Source organism: Miscanthus floridulus, chromosome 3 (genome assembly GCF_019320115.1).
Source record: "Miscanthus floridulus cultivar M001 chromosome 3, ASM1932011v1, whole genome shotgun sequence".
In the NCBI taxonomy this organism is placed as follows: Eukaryota; Viridiplantae; Streptophyta; class Magnoliopsida; order Poales; family Poaceae; genus Miscanthus; species Miscanthus floridulus.
The window spans coordinates 129,587,487-129,609,527 of record NC_089582.1 but is presented as its reverse complement, the minus strand read 5'-3'; the positions used below and the strand labels follow the sequence as shown (position 1 = coordinate 129,609,527).

Sequence of the window (22,041 nt, the reverse complement as noted above, 5' to 3'; positions counted from 1 at the left end):
GGTGCACGTTATCACGTACGATGCTTACAAACCACTCCTTTGCCGAGTGCTAGACCGGGGCACTCGGCAAACGGCCCATCCACTTAGACAAACCGGCCTCCCTCCCTCCCACACACGCACACACGCACACGCGCGCGCCGCCTTCCCGCGCCGCCCCGGCCGGCCCGCCGTCCCGCCCCGCCCCGCGCACGGCGGCGTGCCCCCGCCGGCATGCCCCCACCGCCTTCGCCTGCCCCGCCCGCCCCACCCCGTCGACGCGCCCCCGCCGCTTCACCGCCCGCGCACGGCGGCGCGCCCCCGCCGACGTGCCCCTACCACCTTCACCCCCGGCCGTCCTCGGCGCGCCCCCGACCGCCGCGGCCATCCTCTCCCCGTCCCTGGCGCGCCTCAGCCGACCCCGACGCCCTCCCAGCCCCCGACACCATAGGTGAGTAGTAGAGTAGCAGTGGTAGTATGTTTTAGTAGAAGTAGAGTTCGGTAGAGTAGTAGTAGTAGGTGGTTGTGGTGGTGATAGTAGTAGTACATTTGGTGGTTGTGGTGGTAGTAGTAGTAATAGGTGGTGGTGGTGGTGGTTGTAGTAGTAGAAGAGTAGAGTGGCGGCGGCGACGATGGTGGTGGTGGATGAATGTGACTTGGCAATGATATGTTGAATTGAATGCATATGTATATGTGGTTGTCGGCCATCGTGCCGTATGTTTTTTTGCAGGTTTTGGATACCTCACCGTGCAGGGGAGGTTCTGCCAAAATTTTGAACTGAGATAGTATTTTGTTCTTTTTTTGCAGAGAAGAGCCGTCGTAGCCGAGCCGGAGTATCTCGGCGACCCCGATCGTCTTCCTCGCCGCTACGGGTCTGCCTGCACCGCGTCGCCTCACCACTACACCGACCCGCCATGGCCCCGCTAGCCTGACTCCACCGCCACCCTAGGTATAACCCCTCTTTCCGTATCATGGTCGTAGATCGCGTAACTCAGTTAGGCGTCTCCCGTTCGAAAGAGATACGGTTGGAGGTATGCAAATCTTTGCATATCTACGACCGTATCTGTTTTGGATTGTCCATGTTTTTTGGACAGCCTGCGGATGCGTAGATGGGTTAGTTTTCATGGTCTGTTCCGATCCGAGATAGAGTTTCAGCATCACCTCCCTGTTGTTCTCCGGATACGCACTCTTCTTTGGCAGGACATGTATCTGGAGAACAGCAGGGAAGTGCTACTGAAATTCTATCTCGGATAGGAGTAGAGCATGGAGACTAACCTCATCTACGTATCTGCGGGTGGGATTAGGACCTATCCTCACCTATTAGACAGTAGGAACACCATGTAGATGCAATTGATGGTTACTTTGCTCGGTGATACATATGTTAGAGGATGGATGACCGTCAGTGGATGTACATGGGCCGAAGAAGTCAGAGTGATTACACCAATGAATGGATGAACAAGACCAATGCTTTCTTGAACAGTGCATTTGGCAAGGCTGCTAAAGGACATTGCCTAGTTTTGTGTCCTGCAGCAAATGTGGAAACATGAGAAGGGTAAATAAGGTGGAAATGGGTAAACATCTTGTGAAGAATGGATTTATGCCGGACTACACCCGGTGGGTCCACCATGGTGAAGCCCATCGTATGAGAGAGGAGGTGGTGAGACCACGGGTGGAGGCTTTTGATGCTGATGCCGAGGTAGCAGACATGTTAGATGACTTTCACCATGGATAGTTCGATGAGGGACGTGAGAAGGAGAAGATGGAGGCAGCCATACAAGCGTTCTATGACATGATGGACTCAGCACAGAAACCCCTTCAGGATCGGTCAACAGTGTCTCAACTGGATGCCATTGGACGCTTAATGGGGTTGAAGTCCGAGTTAAACTTGAGTCGAGAAGGCTTCGATAAGATGTTGGCCGTGATTGGCACCCTACTTCCGGAGGGCCATATTTTGCCAAAGAGCATGTACGAGTCACAGAAACTCCTTCGTGCACTTAAGATGCCGTATGAGCAGATACATGCTTGTCCGAAGGGGTGCATCCTATTTAGGAAAGAACACGAGCATGCAAAGTTCTATCCAAAGTATAAATCCTCTAGGTACCTGGAGGTAGACTTTGATGATGGACAGAAGAGGCCACTTATGATCCCCGTGAAAATCCTACGGTACCTTCCGTTCCTACCGAGGATCCAATGGCTATACATGACCGAGGAATCCGCGAAACAGATGACATGGCACAAAAATGGCAAACGATACAATCCTGATAAGATGGTACATCCATCCGATGGTGAAGCTTGGATCCGCTTTAATGACAAACATCATGACAAAGCAGATGAGGCTCGAATGTACGTGTCGCGCTGGCAATAGATGGGTTCAATCCTTATGGAATTATGGCTGCCCCATACACATGTTGGCCCATCTTCGTTATCCCCCTTAATCTCCTCTAGTGTCTCCTTTCAACGACATAACGTATTCTTGTCGTTGATAATTCCTGGACACCCAGGGAGTAATATGGGTGTATTCATGGAGCCTGTGTTTGATGAATTGGTCCATGCTTGGGACGAAGGGGTATGGACATACGATCGAGCTACAAAGACAACCTTCAAAATACACGTTTGGTACCACTACTCCCTGCACAACTTCCTGGCGTATGGGATATTCTACGCCTGGTGTGTTCACGGGAAGTTCTCATGCCCAATATGCAAGGAAGGTGTGAGGTTCATTTGGTTGCAGAAGGGTGGCAAGTATTCGTCGTTCGACAGACATCGTCAATTCCTACCTCTTGACCATCCATTCAGACAAGACATCAAGAACTCTACGAAAGGTGTCAAAGTGACAAACCCTACACCGCAGATGATGACTGGTGCCGAGGTTCATGCTCAGATAGATGCTCTCGTGCCCAATGAAGAAGGTGGTTTTGTGGGATATGGTGAGCAACATATGTGGACTCATATCTCGAGCATGACGAGGCTCCCCTATTTCGATGACCTTCTTCTGCCATATAACATTGATGTAATGCACACTGAAAAGAATATCGCCGAGGCACTTTGGGCAACACTCATGGACACTGAAAAGTCTAAGGACAACCTTAAGGCTAGAGTGGACCTGGCAACATTGTGCGATAGACCAAATCAAGAGATGCAGCCTCCTAGTCGTGGCAAGACCTGGAGAAGGCCTAAGGCCGATTTCATCTTGAAAAAAGGACCAAAGGAGGGAAGTACTTGAATGGATCTAGACGCTAATGTTCCCTGATGGGTATGCAGCAAATCTAAAGAGAGGAGTGAACTTAGGCACTCTGCGAGTCAATAGGATGAAGAGTCATGACTACCACATATGGATTGAGCGGCTTCTTCTGGCGATGGTTCGAGGCTATGTCCCGGAGCATATCTGGCAAGAGCTGGCAGAGTTGAGCTACTTATTCCGCCAGCTTTGTGCCAAGGAGCTCTCTCGGACCGTCATTGATGACTTGGAAAAAGCAGCACCTGTGTTGCTCTGTAAGTTGGAGAAGATCTTTCCACCCGGCTTCTTCTTGCCGATGCAGCATTTGATTGTGCACCTCCCGTATGAGGCATGGATGGGGGGCCCGTGCAGGACCGTTGGTGCTATCTAATCGAGAGATGTCTGAAGACTCTTCGCAAAAAATATAGAAATAAAGCCAAAATTGAGGCTTCCATTGCAGAGGCATACATTCTAGAGGAGGTATCGAACTTCACAGAGAAATACTACACTGAGAACCTTCCTAGTGTTTATAATCCACCTCCTTGTTACAATGCTGGCGAAAATGAATCGAACCTCAGCCTTTTTCAAGGGCAACTCGGAAGCGCAAGTGCATCGACAACTAAGCAATTGAAAAATGAAGAGTGGCGCAGTATCATGCTATATGTGTTGACCAACCTTGTCGAGGTGCAGCCGTTCATTGGGTAAGTTCTGAACGAACTTGTTTCATTTCGCCGTATGTCCTTGTTTCTTCGTCCAACCCCCTTGTTTCTCATTAGTATAGGGAATTTCTTCGTCAATCCTGGCATGGATCAAGGCAACCTACCCCGCAAGAAAATGATACCCTTCTTTCACAAGGTGCGGGACCAGAGAGCCCCGATTTCATTTGTTGGTTCAAACAGAAAGCCCAAACTGATGCGCCTATAAGTGACGAGCTGAGACAGGTTGCAAACGGCTATGCCATTAGGGTCAAGTTATTTACCGGTTATGACGTGAATGGATATCGTTTTCACACAGCAAGCTACGAGAAGAGTCAGCCCAATCAAAAAACCACAAACAGCGGAGTTGTTATGCCTAGCACTGATGGACTCGACTATTATGGAAGAATTGAAGAAATCTACGAACTATCATTCTATGGTTCCAAACCTCTTACTCCTGTCATATTCAAATGTCACTGGTTTCATCCTGGAGTAACGAGACGGACCCCTAAGCTTGGGCTAGTCGAGATTTGATGGGATTCCGTCTATCTAGGAAGAGATGCCTACATTATGGCTCAATAGGCCGTCTAGGTTTATTATACGTCATACGCGTGCAAAGACGCCGAGCATCTTAAGGGTTGATCTATTGTGCACAAGGTATCGCCACACGGTAAACTACCTGTACCGAACGATGAAGATTACAACTTCAACCCAAACACATATGATGAAGAGTTTTATCAAGAAGAGGGGCTACAAGGGAGGTTTGACATAGACTTAACCGAAGAGATAGGAATGGAAGTAGACAATGAAAGGGATGATGACGAGGACGCTGGAGACGAGGTGCGAAATCTGAAGGACATACAAATGCTTGAACGATTACGTTTAGGCAATGACAATGAAGACAGCATTCCTCCTTCAGATAGTGTTGATGAGTTGGACAATGTTGGAGCCAGTTTGGTTGCCAAAATTTTTGGCAAAACGCTACTGTAGCGTTTTCGTTGTTATTTGGCAATTAGTGTCCAATCATAGTCTAATTAGGCTTAAAAGATTCATCTCGTGGATTTCGTCTAAACTGTGTAATTAGTTTTATTTTTTATTTATATTTAATGCTTCATGCATACGTCCAAAGATTCGATGTGACGGGGAATCTTGAAAAATTTGACGTTTTGGAAGGGAACTAAACAGGCCCTTGATAGTGATGACGAGACCTATGATCCAACTAATCTCAATCATGAAGATTATTTCTAATACATGTAATACTATATTTTTTGTAATTATGTTTTGTTTATTTTTGCATATATTTCTAATACATGTATTACTATATTTTTGTAATTATGTTTTATTCATTTTTGCACATATTTCTAATTACGTCTTGTTTTTCTTTTTTATTGCAGGTGATTGAACAAAGATGGCGGGCGACCGTCGTAGGTCCGTGAACTCGATTTCTAATACATGTATTTTTTTCATTTGTTGTTTACTTGGTGATGGACTTGTGATATACTTGTGATGCACTTATGGACTTTGATGGACTTATGATGGACTTGTGGATTTATTTGGATGGACTTGAGCACTTATTATTATATATGTGATATATATTGTGATGAATGTGATATGTGCGAATGGATGTGTGGATGGATGAGATATATATGTGATATATGTTTGTATGAATTTATTTGTCATGATGAAATATAAAAAAAATTTAAAAATTGCCGTTTTGGGTCACTTTGCCGAGTGTTGCACTCGGCAAAGGACCCCGTTGCCGAGTGCCATGGTCACAGCACTCGGCAAAGTTAGAAAAATGGGCGCTCGAAAAACCATTTTTCCAGCTTTGCCGAGTGCCATGACCATGGTACTCGGCAAAGATTTTTTTTAAAAAAAATTCAAACTTTGCCGAGTGCGGTCAGAGGGCACTCGGCAAAGAATTTTTTAAAAAAAAATCAAACTTTGCCGAGCGCCGGCCAGGGGGCACTCGGCAAAGAATTTTTAGAAAAAAAAATAAAACATCTTTACCAAGGGCCGGATAGAGAGCACTCGGCAAATAATTTTTTTAAAAAAAATAAAAAATCTTTTGCCGAGTGCCTCCAGGGTTGGCACTCGGCAAAGCGACCGTCAACGGAGCCGGCGCCGTGACGGTCGCTTTTCTTTGTCGAGTGCCACCGGGGCTCTCGGCAAAACCTTTGCCGAGTGTCCGATGAAAGACACTCGACAAAAAGGACTTTGTCGTTTAATTTTTTATCGTGTGTTCTTTACCGAGTATAATTTGGTCTTTGTCGAGTACCTCAAGCACTCGACAAAGAACCTTAATCGAGTAGTGAGGGCACCAGGTCATGGAAGGCATGCTCTCGCCGGCAGCTGGAAATGGCTGTCTCGCCGACCTGCTGCTGGCCAGCGACAACGGCACGGGGCAGGCCGGCGCCATCAGCAAGGACAGAGAAGTACTGGGTGGCCGTCGACGAGGAGGAGGAGGTGCTGGCGGCGGAGGAAGACGGCAGCAAGGACTACCGGCGGCCGCTGCTGTACCGGACGTTCAACGTTAAAGGCATCCTCCTGCAGACTTACAGGTACGTTACTACGTTATTATGGGACTAATATTATTGGTAGTTTATTTGGTAATAAAGCTGTCAGGAGTTTCGTCAGACGATTTATTCACACTTGCAATATCGATGGTCTGGTTAATCGATCGGAATAGCCAGCCGATCAGTAGTAGTTTCAAAGGCAATGTGCATTTTACCATGTTGATAAAGATGTTGTAGAATGTGGATTGATCCCTGCAAGTAGTTAAGATGCAAGTTTAGTCCTACCTCCTGTCGTAACTAGACGACGTTCGACATGTAGCTTTTGCCTGCACCTTGTATACATGCCTGCCTCCGGTCGGAAACGACATCTATTTCCGACCTCACTAAATGCATGAGCTAAAGTATACTGGTGATTCAGCTACCTACCTCCGTCCTATAATATAGTACATTTTAGCAATTAAAATTTGTCCTCAAATACAATGTATTCTAAAAGATAGAAACTAGTTTTGCATTAATTATTTTTTATTTATCAATCAATCACCATTAATCCAATACATATATTTTTTATGTTCTCTCTTAATTTATCTTAAAATTTCTAAAATGCACTATATTACCGGAGAAGGAGTAACTATTAGTGTCAACCTACATCCATAGCTAGCATGCACAAAGCTGCATGCATGCATGCGTATGGGTAAAGACAGGTAGGCGCGCTTTGCTGCGCCCACACTCTATTTCTATATATATCGGCCCAATACACCAATACACTTCTACTGGCTACTGTGCGTAGTGAATCGGGGCAATTTGCATTGATGCTGCTGCAGGCTGACCGAACTGACCCGCGTACACAGAACAAACACACGTAACTGAAGATGTTACTCACTGGGGTTCATATATAGTTAAATATATTCATCAGTGACTAAATGTACATAGAATATATATGGTCTGGATAATAGGAGCATAATCATAACACTCGAAGATCTCAGCTATATAAACTATACAGATAAAAATAATATTATCTCGTCTTGGTGAAGATTACATGTATGAGCAAAGGGAGCTCTGCAAACTCTCCCATCGAACTGTAATTAGGATAAGGATCACCAATAATAGCGTGTAATGAGAAGTGTAGTGCCTCATGGTAAACAATCCAGAGATCTTGGTTTGACATAGAAAATTATAAACAGGGAAGCTGCATGATCATGCAAATAGGTTTAAGGGAAAAAGATTAATAGACTAAAGATCATTATGTGCTGCATAGAGTCAAAAAGTCAAAAAAAAAGAAGAAACCTTAAACATTTATGAATTAATTATGGAATGGAAACAAATGGGTTGTTCAAATAAGGAAGAAATTGAATGAAAATAAATGGCTACAAAAAAATAACAGAAATTTAAATACACTTTCATCTTCTAATATTCTTTCTTTCTTTCCCCATTCCCGTGAAACAGGTTGCTGACCTTGGCCAGACTGGTTGTCATCGTCCATTTTTTCATCTGGCGCTTTAGGCACCGGGACTCGGACAGCATGGTCCTATGGTGGGTCACGGTGGTCGGCGACTTCTGGTTCGCCGTCAGCTGGCTGCTGAACCAGGCGTCCAAGCTCAACCCCATCCGGCGCGTCCCCAACCTCGAGATCCTCAACCAACACGTTGATCTTCCCACTCCCAGCGGCGGTGGCAGCTCCAGCCAGCTCCCGGGCGTCGACGTGTTCATCAACACCGTGGACCCCGTGGACGAGCCCGTGCTGTGCACCATGAACTCCGTCCTGTCCATCCTCGCCACGGACTACCCAGTGGACAGGCACGCGACGTACTTCTCCGACGACGGCGGGTCGCTCGTCCACTACGAGGCGCTGCTCGAGACCGCGAGGTTCGCCGCGCTGTGGACGCCGTTCTGCGGGAAGCACCGAGTCGAGCCGAGGGCACCTGAGAGCTACTTCGCGGCAAAGGCGGACGCGCCGTACGCTGGTGACGCGCCGGGGGAGTTCGTCGGCGACCGTCGGCGCATTCGCCAGGAGTACGAGGAGTTCAAGGCTCGTGTACAAGCGCTGTTCACCGACATTCCACAGAGGTCGGCGGAGGCGAACCACCGTGACGACGCGAAACGAGGTGGTGACCATGCGACGTACATGGCCGATGGGACGCATTGGCCTGGCACTTGGACCGAGCCGGCTGAAAACCACAAGAAAGGACAACACGCCGCCATTGTTCAGGTACATGGCAGTTTGCAGACGAGAATGAGGATCAAACTGCCATAAATGGATTTCAGTACTTGGAAAATATTAGTACTTGCCTACTTGGTAACGAATATGCGCTCCTCTGGCACAGGTTATTTTGAACCATCCCGGCGACGAGCCTCAGCTTGGTACGCCGGCGAGCTCCTCCAGCCCCCTCGACTTTAGCACCGTCGACGTGCGCCTCCCGATGCTGGTGTACATCGCGCGGGAAAAGCGCCCGAGTACGACCACCAGAAGAAGGCGGGCGGCATGAACGTGCAGCTGCGCGTCTCGGCGCTGTTCTCCAACGCGCCCTTCATCATCAACTTCGACTGCGACCACTACATCAACAACTCGGGTGCGTTCCGCGCGGCCTTGTGCTTCATGCTCGGCCGCTGCCACGGCGACGACACCGCCTTCGTCCAGTTCCCGCAGCGCTTCGACGACGTCGACCGCACGGATCGGTGCTGCAACCACAACCGCGTCTTCTTCGACGCCACCTCCCTCGGCCTCAACGGCATCCAGGGGCCATCCTACGTCGGCACCGGCTGCATGTTCCGGCGCGTCGCGCTCTACGGCGCCGACCCGCCCCGGTGGCTGCCCGACGGCGCCTCCAAGCTCCTGGACAACCCCCACAGACAGTTCGGCAACTCCATGCCGTTCATCAACTCTGTGACACTGGCCGCGCACCAGGAACGGCCCCTCACGCCACCAGCGTCGCTCGACGACGAGCGGCTCGTGGCGGAGTTGGCCGACGTCGCGACCTGCGTGTACGAGGACGAGACGGAGTGGGGCAACGGCGTCGGGTGGGTGTACAACATCGCGACGGAGGACGTGGTGACCAGCTTCCGGGTGCACCGCAAGGGGTGGCTTTCATCTTCGTCTACGACCTTCTCCCGCTGATGTGGCTCTCCGGCGACGGCGAGTTCTACATACAGAAGCCGTTCCAGACCTACGCGTTGTACCTGTTCGTCGGCATCGCCATGATGGAGGTGTGCGGCATGGTGGAGATCAAGTGGGCGGGGCTCACGCTGCTGGACTGGTGCCGCAATGAGCAGTTCTACATGATCGGCGCAACGTGCGTGTACCCGGCGGCGGTGCTGCACAGCCTGCTCAGGCTCGCCGGCCTCAAGGGCCTGCCGTTCAAGCTGACGTCGAAGCCGGTGTCCGCGAGCGGCGGCGCCGCCGCGAGGGAGAGGTTCGCGGAGCTGTACCAAGTGCAGTGGGCGCCGCTGCTGATGCCGACCGTGCTGGTGATCGCCGTGAACGTCGCCGCCATCGGCGTGGCGGTTGGGAGGGAGGCCGCCTTCGGGTGGTCATTCGCGCAGGTCGCCGGCGCGGCGAGCGGGCTGCTGTTCAACGTGTGGGTCCTGCTGCTGCTGTACCCGTTCGCGCTCGGGATCATGGGGCGTTGGAGCAAGAGGCCCTACCTGCTCTTCGTCCTGCTCGTAGCCGTGCTCATTATCATCGCGTTCGCGTACGTCGCGGTCCTGGCGGTAGTTGGTCCAGATTCCGTGGCGGCGCTCTGGCTGAGAGGATGGCCAGGCATAGGCGCCATATCTCCGGTGAGCTCGTCGGTTTAGCTGATTATTGTTTGATTACTGATCTCATCATCTCACTGGGTGCTGTTGCTTGCTAATTAACCTTAGCTCATCGTGTTAGCGATAATTTTTATTAGCAGCAGCAGTTTGATTCGATTCGACTTGATTCAACGCGATTACAATTGTTGGAAGATGGCAGTCGGCAGAAGAGGTCTGTTTTGGAAAGATACCGTATAACTTTTTTTTTAAGTAACAGATACCGTATAACTGTATTTGTAGCTTTCGATAGGTCAGACATTCCTGTCTACTCGTGGAATCGGCCCATTACACACAAACTGCTATAATACCCATGCTAATGCTACGGTGACATTTGGTAATCCAAATCAAACAATAAAAAATAATTTACCTGCATAATACTTATAATTTCAAAAGATCTAAATCCAATATTACAACGAAAACACTGACCTCTTTGCCAAAGACAACTTTATTATCATGGATCCAACAATAATACCATTACAAAACAAGACTCTTGACACAAAACTGGAAATAATACTCAGTCTTTGACATGACATATTGGCAAAACATGCACGTTCATGCACAACTTTTTTTCTCTCCACTCTAAACTTCTCAATTCTTAAGCTTTGCAGCTACCAGCCTTCCTGCTGAGCTCGAGCCATCAGGTTGTACTTGCACGTGTCAACAAAAGAAAAAAATAAAGAAATCTCACGAACATAGATTGATAAAATATTTATAATTCATGCAAAAAGCAATTTAAACAATTTTCAGCAACAAACATCAGCAAGCCTTACTTGCACCCAGTCACATAGGTCAGCTCTACAATCCTGCAGTGTAGTTATAAACAGAAGGCCCGAATAATTTTACTACCAAACACAACTAACTACTTTAGTATTGCTGCTGACAACAACAAGCCGACAACCATGACAAAACCACTCCAGTATTGCACCCAACAACAGCCAAAAGAAAACTACTCGAGTACTGCAACTTCAACAGCAAACCAACAGCTAGAAATATATGCACAGAAATACATCTCCTACAGGAGCACATGCCTAGGCAGCAAGATGGCTTCAGGTCTTCAAGCTCCACTATCTTCATAGGGAGAATTATTTATTCGGCACTTAAACAAATGAGTCTTTCTTATTTGGCACGAAAAAAATTAAACTTTCTTATCTGACATCAAGTTCAAATTTCCTTTCTCTAAATGGCACTACCGTTCATTTTATCCATTCATCTGTTTGTTGACTGTTAGGACCGTGTCAATTTTTTCCCAATATGACCAAAATAACCCCCTTATACTCGCCCAGGCAAAATTTCTCTCCCTGACTCCAACTGCCCCGAGCGTTCCTGTCTCCCACGACGTTCTTCTCCGTAAAAAAAAAACAAACCCTAGATCGATGGAAGGAGAAGGAGAGGATGATGGAGCAGAGGATCCTGCGGCCGACGGCGCCCAGCACCAGCTGCGCACGTCCTCAGGCGGGGGGGCCTCACCCGGTGGAGCCAAGCCACGGCGGGGCAGGCTCGCGGGCCGGCGCTCTGGCCAGCTCGCGGCACGGCGTCCTCGCCAGCCGGCGGCCGCAGATCCTGGCGCACGGGTCGCTGGGCAGCGTCCCCAGACCGTGGTTCGTCGCGCAGAGGCCAGGCACGAGCAGTAGAAGCTGGAAAGGTAACAAGGCTGGCTATGCATAACTATGAATTCCCGAACACTTGCTTTGACCTTTTTGCTTGACCATCTGAAAGGTCCTAATATGGCTAGAGGGGGGGTGAATAGCCTATTTAAAAATCTACAAATCAACTAGAGCAATTTGATTAGTATGACAAATAGCGTAATGCAAACTTGCTCTAGCTCTACAAGGGTTGCAAGCCACCTATCCAACAATTCTAGTTGCAATGATTACTTAGGCACACAAACTTGCTATGTAATTACTCACTAAGAGCTCTCAATCTTGCTACTCTAAAAAGCTCAACTAGATGAATGTAAATAATAAACCAAGCTCTCAATTCTAATTACACTAAAGAGCTTGTATCAACTAGTTTGCAAGAATATAAATAAGTGGGTAGGGTGATTATACCGACGTGTAGGAGATGAACCAATCACAAGATGAATATATAGCCAAACACCGGAAGAATGCCAGAGACAAGAGACAAACGATTTTCTACCGAGCTTCACGTGTTTGCCAACACGCTACGTCCCCGTTGTGTCGACCAACACTTGGTGGTTCGGCGGCTAAGAGGTGTTTCACAAACCTCGTCCACACGATTGGACACCGCAAGAACCGACCCACAAGTGAGGTAACTCAATGACACGAGCAATTTACTAGAGTTACCTTTCGGCGCTCCGCCGAGGAAGGTACAACTCCCCTCACAATCACCGAAGACGGCCACGAACAATCACCAACTCGTGCCGATCCTCCACCGCTGCACCGAGCCATCTAGGTGGTGGCAACCACCAAGAGTAACAAGCGAAATCCGCAGCGCAACACGAATATCTCTAGATGCAATCACTCAAGCAATGCACTTGGATTCTCTCCCAATCTCACAAATATGATGAATCAATGATGGAGATGAGTGGGAGGACTTTGGCTGAACTCACAAGGTTGCTATGTCAATGAAACTGTGCAAGAGAGTGAGCTTGAGCCGGCCATGGGGCTTAAATAGAAGCCCCCACGAAATAGAGCCGTTGTACCCCTTCACTGGGCACACTGCGCTCCGGTCAGACTTGACCGGACGCTCCGGTCAGACTTGACCGGACGCTGGCCCTCAGCGTCCGGTCGCTCGATGGACGCCACGCGTCACTAGCTTCAAACGCTGTTCGTCAGATCTCAACGGCTATGAAGCTGACTGGACGCTCCGGCAAAACTGACCGGACGCTGAAGCCCCAGCGTCCGGTCATTTCCAGTAAGCTCCCCGAGGCGTATTTTTTCGACCGGACGCGTTCGGTCCACCTTGACCGAACACAGACCAGCGTCCGGTGCAATACCCTAGGTACTGTGCAGACCCGTCAGTTTGACAGGACGCAGCCTATCAGCGTCCGGTTGTTGAGTGACCCAGCGTCCGGTCAATAGACCGACGCACGCACCCTCTGCTGCCACTGACCGGACGCACCGGTCCAACTGAGGCCAGCGTCCGGTCACTTGTAGTGACCTCCAACTTTTCTGTCTAGGGCGCCGGTGGAGTTTCTTACCCTTGCACCTAAACTTCACCACCCTTGATCAAATGTGCCAACCACCAAGTGTATCACCTTGTGCACATGTGTTAGCGTATTTTCACAAACATTTTCAAGGTGTTTAGCACTCTACTAGATCCTAAATGCATATGCAATGAGTTAGAGCATCTAGTGGCACTTTGGTAACCATATTCCGATACGAGTTTCACCCCTCTTAATAGTACGGCTATCAATCCTAAATGTGATCACACTCGCTAAGTGTCTGGATCACCAAAACAAAATGGCTCCTATATTTTATACCTTTGCCTTGAGCCTTTTGTTTTTCTCTTTCTTCTTTTCCAAGTTTAAGCATTTAACCATCACCATGTCATCACCATTGTCATGATCTTCTCCATTGCTTCATCACTTGGAGTAGTGCTACCTATCTCATAATCATCTTGATAAACTAGGTTAGCACTTAGGGTTTTATCAATTAACCAAAACCAAACTAGAGCTTTCAATCTCCCCCTTTTTGGTAATTGATGACAACCCTTATACAAAGATATGAATTAAAGTTCATTTGAATCCATATTGCTTGCCCAAGCATATTTACCATGTGTAAAGGATATGGGCAAGTTTCATGAACTCCTTATGATAGCAATTGCTCCCCCTACATATGTGCTAAGAGTTTGGATTGAAGCTTTGCACATATGATTAGATAGGAAATATAGGAGTCAATTTCTACCAAATGATGCTAAGGTATAAGAGATGGACCTTTGAAGCGTGATACCAATCAGAGTGCACCAATATACCATCCTTAGCACCATTAGTAACTAAACATATACAAGAACTAGAATACCCCGTGAGATCAACATTACATGCAAGGGTCTAGTTTCCATAGAATGAACATAAGTCTAGTTACTTAGCCTATGCATGCTAGTTTTTCATTTCAACATTCAAACCTACAACTAGCATACACCACACAAACATGGATATTTGAAATTAAAACTTATGCCATGCAAGCAAACATATGTAATGCTCATTCAAATGCACCATACAAGTTTATGAGTTTGCTCCCCCTATTTGTATGCTCAAAATTTTAATTGACCCCCTTCTTTTGTCATCTATTATCTCTCCTCCTTTGTTTCACTATCTTTGTACACTATTTCTCCCCCTTTGGCATCAATGACCACAAAGGCTTAAATTATAGATAGAGTAGGATTATTAATGTCAACAATTTGCACAAAAGGTGACCTCAAATTATAGATATATTGGGGTGAAACCATGTGAAATGAGGATCATTTTCCCAATTTGGTTCAATCTAGATTACTTGCAAAAGATATTTAACTCGGTTTGATCTAAGGACAAGCTTCTTCACACCTCCAAATAAGGGTTATCTTGTACCATGTTGAGTTAAACACTTATAGCTCATTTTTTAAATCAAACACTAGGTTTACAAGCCCACAAACATGTCATATGCTACCACTAGATCATTTCAAACATACAAGCAATAGTGGTACCATACAAGCATCAAATTTATTTGATTTTCATGAATGAGCCTATTCAAATGTGAAATATGTCTAGATGCACTAATCATGTCCTTAGCAAGGATGTATGCCATGCCAATCAACTTTTACCTTGGATTGCTCGAAGGAGAGGCATGTCATATAATGGGGGTGCATCAACACATATTAGAGAAGTCAAGTATGTTCAATTCATTCCTTAGCTTGCAAAACCTCTTCTCGTCAAGTGGCTTGGTGAATATATCGGCAAGTTGATCTTCAGTGCCCACACTCTCTATGCAAATGTCCCCTTTTTGTTGATGATCTCTTATGAAATGATGACGGACATCTATATGCTTTGTTCTTGAGTGTTGAACCGGGTTGTTGGTGAGCTTTACAGCACTTTCATTGTCACATAGCAATGGCACTTGCTTGAACTTGATTCCAAAATCACTCATGGTAGCCTTCATCCAAAGTAATTGAGCACAACAACTACCGACCGAAATGTACTCCACTTCGGTGGTTGAAAGTGCTACACTATTTTGCTTCTTTGATGACCAAGACACAAGTGATCTTCCCAATAGTTGACATGTGCCCGATGTGCTCTTTCTCTCAACTTTGCATCCCGCATAATCAGAGTCCGAATATCCAATCAACTCAAATCTTGCTCCTTTGGGATACCATAATCCAACATGTTGTGTATGCTTCAAGTACCTCAATATTCTCTTAGTTGCCTTCAAATGACTTTCTCTTGGTGAGGCTTGAAATCTAGCACACATACATACACTAAACATCACATCCGGTCTTGATGCGGTCACATAGAGTAGACTTCCAATCATAGACCGATACATCTTTTGATCCACCATGTTGCCACTAGCATCACTATCCAAGCTTCCACTTGTCCCCATTGGTGTACTAATAGTTTTACTCCCGTCCATTTCAAACTTCTTGAGCATGTCCTTGATATACTTGCCTTGACTCACAAATGTGTCATTCTTCATTTGCTTGATTTGAAGACCAAGGAAGTAGCTAAGTTCTCCAATCATAGACATCTCAAACTCACTTGCCATCATCTTGCCAAACTCCTCACAAAATTCTTGATTTTGTTGATCCAAAGATGATATCATCAACATAAATTTGCATTACAAACAAGTCATTTCCAAGCTTCTTGGTGAAGAGAGTGGTGTGAACCTTTCCCATCTTGAATCCCTTAGAGAGTAGGAAATCCCTCAATCTCTCATACCATGCTCTAGGTGCTTGTTTCAATCCATACAAAGCTTTTCTCAACTTGTAGACATGGTTGGGTTTCTTCTCATCTTCAAAACCAGGAGGTTGCTCAACATACACAAGCTCATTGATGTACCAATTTAGAAATGTACTTTTCACATCCATTTGGTACAACTTGATGTTGTGGGCACAAGCATAAGCTAGCAAGATCCCAATTGCTTCCAATCTTGCAACCGGGGCATATGTTTCTCCAAAGTCAAGACCTTCAACTTGAGTATAACCTTGAGCCACTAATCTTGCTTTGTTCCTTATTACTATCCCATCTTGATCTTGCTTGTTCCAAAAGACCCACTTAGTTCCAATCACATTATGATCCTTAGGCCTCTCAACTAAATCTCATACTTGGTTTCTTGTGAAGTTGTTTAGCTCTTCATGCATAGCATTGATCCAATCAACATCCCTCAAAGCTTCATCTATCTTCTTAGGTTCAATGGATGATACAAATGAGAAATGCTCACAAAATGAAGCCAATCTTGATCTTGTTTGCACACCTCTTGAAATATCACCAATGATAGTGTCCAATGGATGATCTCTAGCAACATTGGTTGGTTGAAGCACTTGCACTTGATTGCTTGCATTAGATTGATCACTTGGTTGAGATGATGAACTAGCCATTTGTTGATCTTGCACATTGCCATTACTAGTGCTTGCTTGGATTTAATTATGAGAACCACTAGCTTGCACATTTGAGTTAGAGAGCACTTGATTCTTGTCATCTTCAACATCAATCACCTCTCTAGGCCTTAACTCACCAATGTCCATGTTCTTCATTGCATTGACCAATTGAGTGCATTTTACATCATCTAGGTTCTCATCTTCCTCTTGGGAACCATTTGTTTTATCAAATTCCACATCATGAACCACCTCAAGAGTATCACTAGCCAAATTCCAAACTCTATAAGCCTTGCTAGTAGTGGAGTAACCAAGCAAGAAACCTTCATCATATTTCTTTTCAAACTTGCTTAATCTAGTGCCTTTCTTCAATATATAGCATTTACAACCAAAAACCCGGAAGTACGCTATGTTGGGCTTTCTTCCATTCAATAGCTCATAAGGTGTCTTTTCCATCATAGGGTGACAATAGAGTCGGTTGCTATAGTAGCAAGCCATGTTGATTGCTTCGGCCCAAAAAGAATGACTCACATTGTACTCACTCAACATTGATCTTGCCATATCAATCAAGGTTCTATTCTTTCTTTCAACTAGCCCATTTGATTGAGGAGTGTACTTGGCCAAGAATTGATGTCTAATTCCAAATTCATCACATAACTCATCAATTCTAGTGTTCTTGAACTCACTTCCATTGTCACTTCTAACTTTCTTGATTGTTGTTTCAAACTCATTGTGAATGCATTTGACAAATGATTTGAATGTTGCAAACACATCACTCTTGTCAACAAGAAAGAATACCCATGTGTATCTAGTGAAATCATCCATAATCACAAATCCATATTTGTTTCCACCAATGCTAGTGTATGTGGTTGGTCCAAACAAGTCCATATGCATCAACTCAAATGCCTTAGATGTGCTCATCATGCTCTTCTTAGGATGTGTATTACCAACTTGTTTTCCGGCTTGACATGCACTACATAGCTTATCCTTTTCAAATGTGACATCTTTCAAGCCTCTAACTAAGTCATGCTTGATTAACTTGTTTAATTGTTTTATTCCAGCATGACCAAGCCTTCTATGCCATAACCAACCCATGCTAGACTTACTGATCAAACATGTTGACAATTGAGCTTCTCTAGCATTGAAATCAACTAAGTATAGATTCCCATATCTAAATCCTTTGAATATCAAGTTAGAGTCATCTACACTTATGATCTCTACATCATCCACACCAAATGTGCACTTGAAACCAAGATCACACAATTGAGCTACCGACAATAGATTGAAGTTCAAGCTCTCTACTAGTAGCACATTGGAAATGCTCAAATCATTGGATATTGCAATCTTACCAAGCCCTTTGACCTTGCCTTTGTCATTGTCACCAAATGTTATACTATCAATCCCATTGCTCTTGCTTTCATTGATTGAATTGAACATTCTTGAATCACTGGTCATGTATTGTGTGCACCCACTATCAAGCACCCAATGTCTTCCTCCGGCTTTATAATTTACCTACAAAAGAAGATCAATTCCTTTTAGGTACCCAAACTTGCTTGGGTCCTTGTAGGTTAGTCACCAAGGTCTTTGGTACCCAAATGACCTTCTTCTTTGGACCCACAATTGGTGTACCAATGAACTTAGCCTTCACACCATTGGCACCCTTATAAAGCATGTAACAAGAATCAAATTTGATTGAGGATACATTAGGTAGCTTGTTCTTGTTAGTCTTGCAATTTTGCTCTATATGCCCAACTTGCTTGCATCTATTACAAAACCGACCATTGTCCTTCACAAAGCTAGCTTTGGGAGTGACAAAGGCCGCCTTGTCTTTCTTGGGGGTATAGCCTAATCCCTCTTTGTTGAGAGAAAACCTTTGGCTACCCAAGCACTTTAGCAAGTGGGCATCTCCACCATAGGCATTGCCTAAGGCACGAGTGAGCTCATTCACCTCCTTCTTGAGGGTTTCATTTTCCACCATTAGTGATGTATCATTCATAGGTGGAGTGATAATGGTTGTGCTACAAGAAGTGTTAGTGGGAGCAATAATAATGGGTTCATGAAAAGATTCATCAATAAGATCACATGTTAGTCCCACATCACATGTTACTATCACTTGCTCCTTCTTGGCTTCCTCCTTCTTGACTTGCTCAATGAGAGAGGAGTGAGCCTTTTCAAGCTTAGAGTGAGCTTTGCCAAGCTTCTCATGGGCTTCTATTAGCCTCTCATGAGTTGCATTGAGCTCATCAAGGGATTGCTCAAGAAATTTGACTTTCTTGTTCAATTCCTTGCACTCCTTTCTCTTCATCTCAAAGCAAGTATGCACTTGCTCACACATGTCCATGAGCTCCTCCTTGGAGTACTCTTCATCATCATCATCACTCCTACAAGCATCACTTTCACATTCATCATCATCACTCACATCATATTTTACCTTGGTAGGTTTTGCCATGAGGCACGTCGATGGAGTGTCGAAGATGGAGAATTGTTGTTGATGGCGATGCTTGCTAGTGCTCTCTTGATAGATTTCTTGTCATCATCACTAGAGCTATCACTATCCAAAGAGCCATCACTATCCCATGTGACCACATAGCCTCCACCCTTCTTCTTCTTTTGGAAGGTCATTCTCTTCTTCTTCTTCTTCTCCTTTTCTTTCTTATCCTCCTTGTGCTTCTTCTTCTCATCCTCATCATTGTCACTATTGTATGGACAATTTGCTACTACATGATCGGGGCTTTTGCAATTATAGCATCTTCTCACATACTCTTTCTTCTTGGAGTGATCTCTTCTCTTTCTTGCACCATAGCCCTTCTTCTTCATGAACTTGCCCATCTTGCGCACAAAGAGAGCCATAGCTTCATCATCAATATCACTAAGATCATCATCACTTGATTCTTTCTTGGACTTGCCCTTGTTCTTTGATGATGATGAGCTAGCCTTGAATGCTATGCTTTTCTTCTTCTTGTCTTCTTCTTCCTTCTTGTCATCCTTGTCATCCTCCTCCCTTTCCACATGGTATGTCTCTTGTGTCATGACATCACCTAGTACTTGGTTGGGGGTAATATCCTTCAATCCTCCTCTTATGATTAGCAATCTTAACATCTCAAATCTTGGAGGTAGGCACATCAAGAACCAATGAGAGACGTCATCATCCTTGATCTTCTCTCCCAAAACCTTCAAGTCATTGACAATTACTTGCAATCGATGGAACATCTCCGGAATGCTCTCATCTTCCTTCATCTTGAAGCTTGTCAATTTGTCCTTGAGGATATACAACTTGGCACTCTTCACCGCCGGTGTGCCCTCATATGTTTCTTCCAATCTTTTCCACGCCTCATTTGCTCTTTCACAATCCTTGATTTGCTCAAACACCTTGGAATCAATGGCATTGTATATAGTGTTGAGAGCCATTGTATTGCATTACTTGTTGATCTTATCTTGGTTGGTGGGATCATCGGGATCAATGATAGCATAGTCATTCTCGGTCACTTTCCACACTTGATCATTGATTAAACCAAGATACATCCTCATCTTTCTCTTCCAATAATCATAGCATGTGCCATCAAAGAACGGTGGTTTGCCCTCCACATGGTTGAACACAACTTGAGCCATAATTTGACAGCGAGGTTGTTAAGCCTTCAATCAAACGGTGACCACGGCTCCGATACCACTTGAAAGGTCCTAATATGGCTAGAGGGGGGTGGATAGCCTATTTAAAAATCTACAAATCAACTAGAGCAATTTGATTAGTATGACAAATAGCGTAATGCAAACTTGCTCTAGCTCTACAAGGGTTGCAAGCCACCTATCCAACAATTCTAGTTGCAATGATTACTTAGGCACACAAACTTGCTATGTAATTACTCACTAAGAGCTCTCAATCTTGCTACTCTAAAAAGCTCAACTAGATGAATGTAAATAATAAAGCAAGCTCTCAATTCTAATTACACTAAAGAGCTTGTATCAACTAGTTTGCAAGAATGTAAATAAGTGAGTAGGGTGATTATACCGACGTGTAGGGGATGAACCAATCACAAGATGACTATATAGCCAAACACCGGGAGAATGCCAAAGACAAGAGACAAACGATTTTCTCCCGAGGTTCACGTGCTTGCCAACACGCTACGTCCCCGTTGTGTCGACCAACACTTGGTGGTTCGGCGGCTAAGAGGTGTTTCACAAACCTCGTCCACACGATTGGACACCGCAAGAACCGACCCACAAGTGAGGTAACTCAATGACACGAGCAATTTACTAGAGTTACCTTTCGGCGCTCCGCCAGGGAAGGTACAACTCCCCTCACAATCACCGGAGACGGCCACGAACAATCACCAACTCGTGCCGATCCTCCACCGCTGCACCGAGCCGTCTAGGTGGTGGCAACCACCAAGAGTAACAAGCGAAATCCGCAGCACAACACGAATACCAAATGCCTCTAGATGCAATCACTCAAGCAATGCGCTTGGATTCTCTCCCAATCTCACAAAGATGATGAATCAATGATGGAGATGAGTGGGAGGACTTTGGCTGAGCTCACAAGGTTGCTATGTCAATGAAAACGTGCAAGAGAGTGAGCTTGAGCCGGATGTGGGGCTTAAATAGAAGCCCCCATGAAATAGAGTTGTTGTACCCCTTCACTGGGCACACTGCGGGCTGACCGAACGCTCCGATCAGACTTGACCGGACGCTGGCCCTCAGCGTCCGGTCGCCCGATGGACGCCATGCGTCACTAGCTTCAAACGCTGTTCGTCAGATCTCAATGGCTACGAAGCTGACCGGACGCTCCGGCAAAATTGACCAGACGCTGAAGCCCCAGCGTCCGGTCGTTTCCAGTAAGCTTCCCGAGGCGTATTTTTTTGACCGAACACGTCCGGTCCACCTTGACCGGACACAGACCAGCGTCCGGTGCAATACCCTAGGTACTGTGCAGACCCATCAGTTTGACCGGACGCAGCCTATCAGCATCCGATCGCTGAGTGACCCAGCGTCCGGTCAATAGACCGACGCGTGCACCTTCTGCTGCCACTGACCAGACGCACCGATCCAACTGAGGCCAGCATCCGGTCACTTGCAGTGACCTCCAACTTTTCTGTCTAGGGCGCCGGTGGCACCGTCGGACTGTCCGCACTCTATGGGCGGACACTCCGCCGGTGGAGTTTCTTACCCTTGCACCTAAACTTCACCACCCTTGATCAAATATGCCAACCACCAAGTGTATCACCTTGTGCACATGTGTTAGCGTATTTTCACAAACATTTTCAAGGGTGTTAGCACTCCACTAGATCCTAAATGCATATGCAATGAGTTAGAGCATCTAGTGGCACTTTGA

At 46.0% G+C, this 22,041-nt stretch overlaps 1 pseudogene; it reads left to right on the top strand.

Annotated features, from left to right (window-relative positions):
* The first annotated feature begins 7,673 nt into the window (after window positions 1–7,673).
* On the top strand, window positions 7,674–10,293 carry LOC136546923 (probable mixed-linked glucan synthase 9; annotated as a pseudogene).
* Window positions 10,294–22,041: the final 11,748 nt, after the last annotated feature.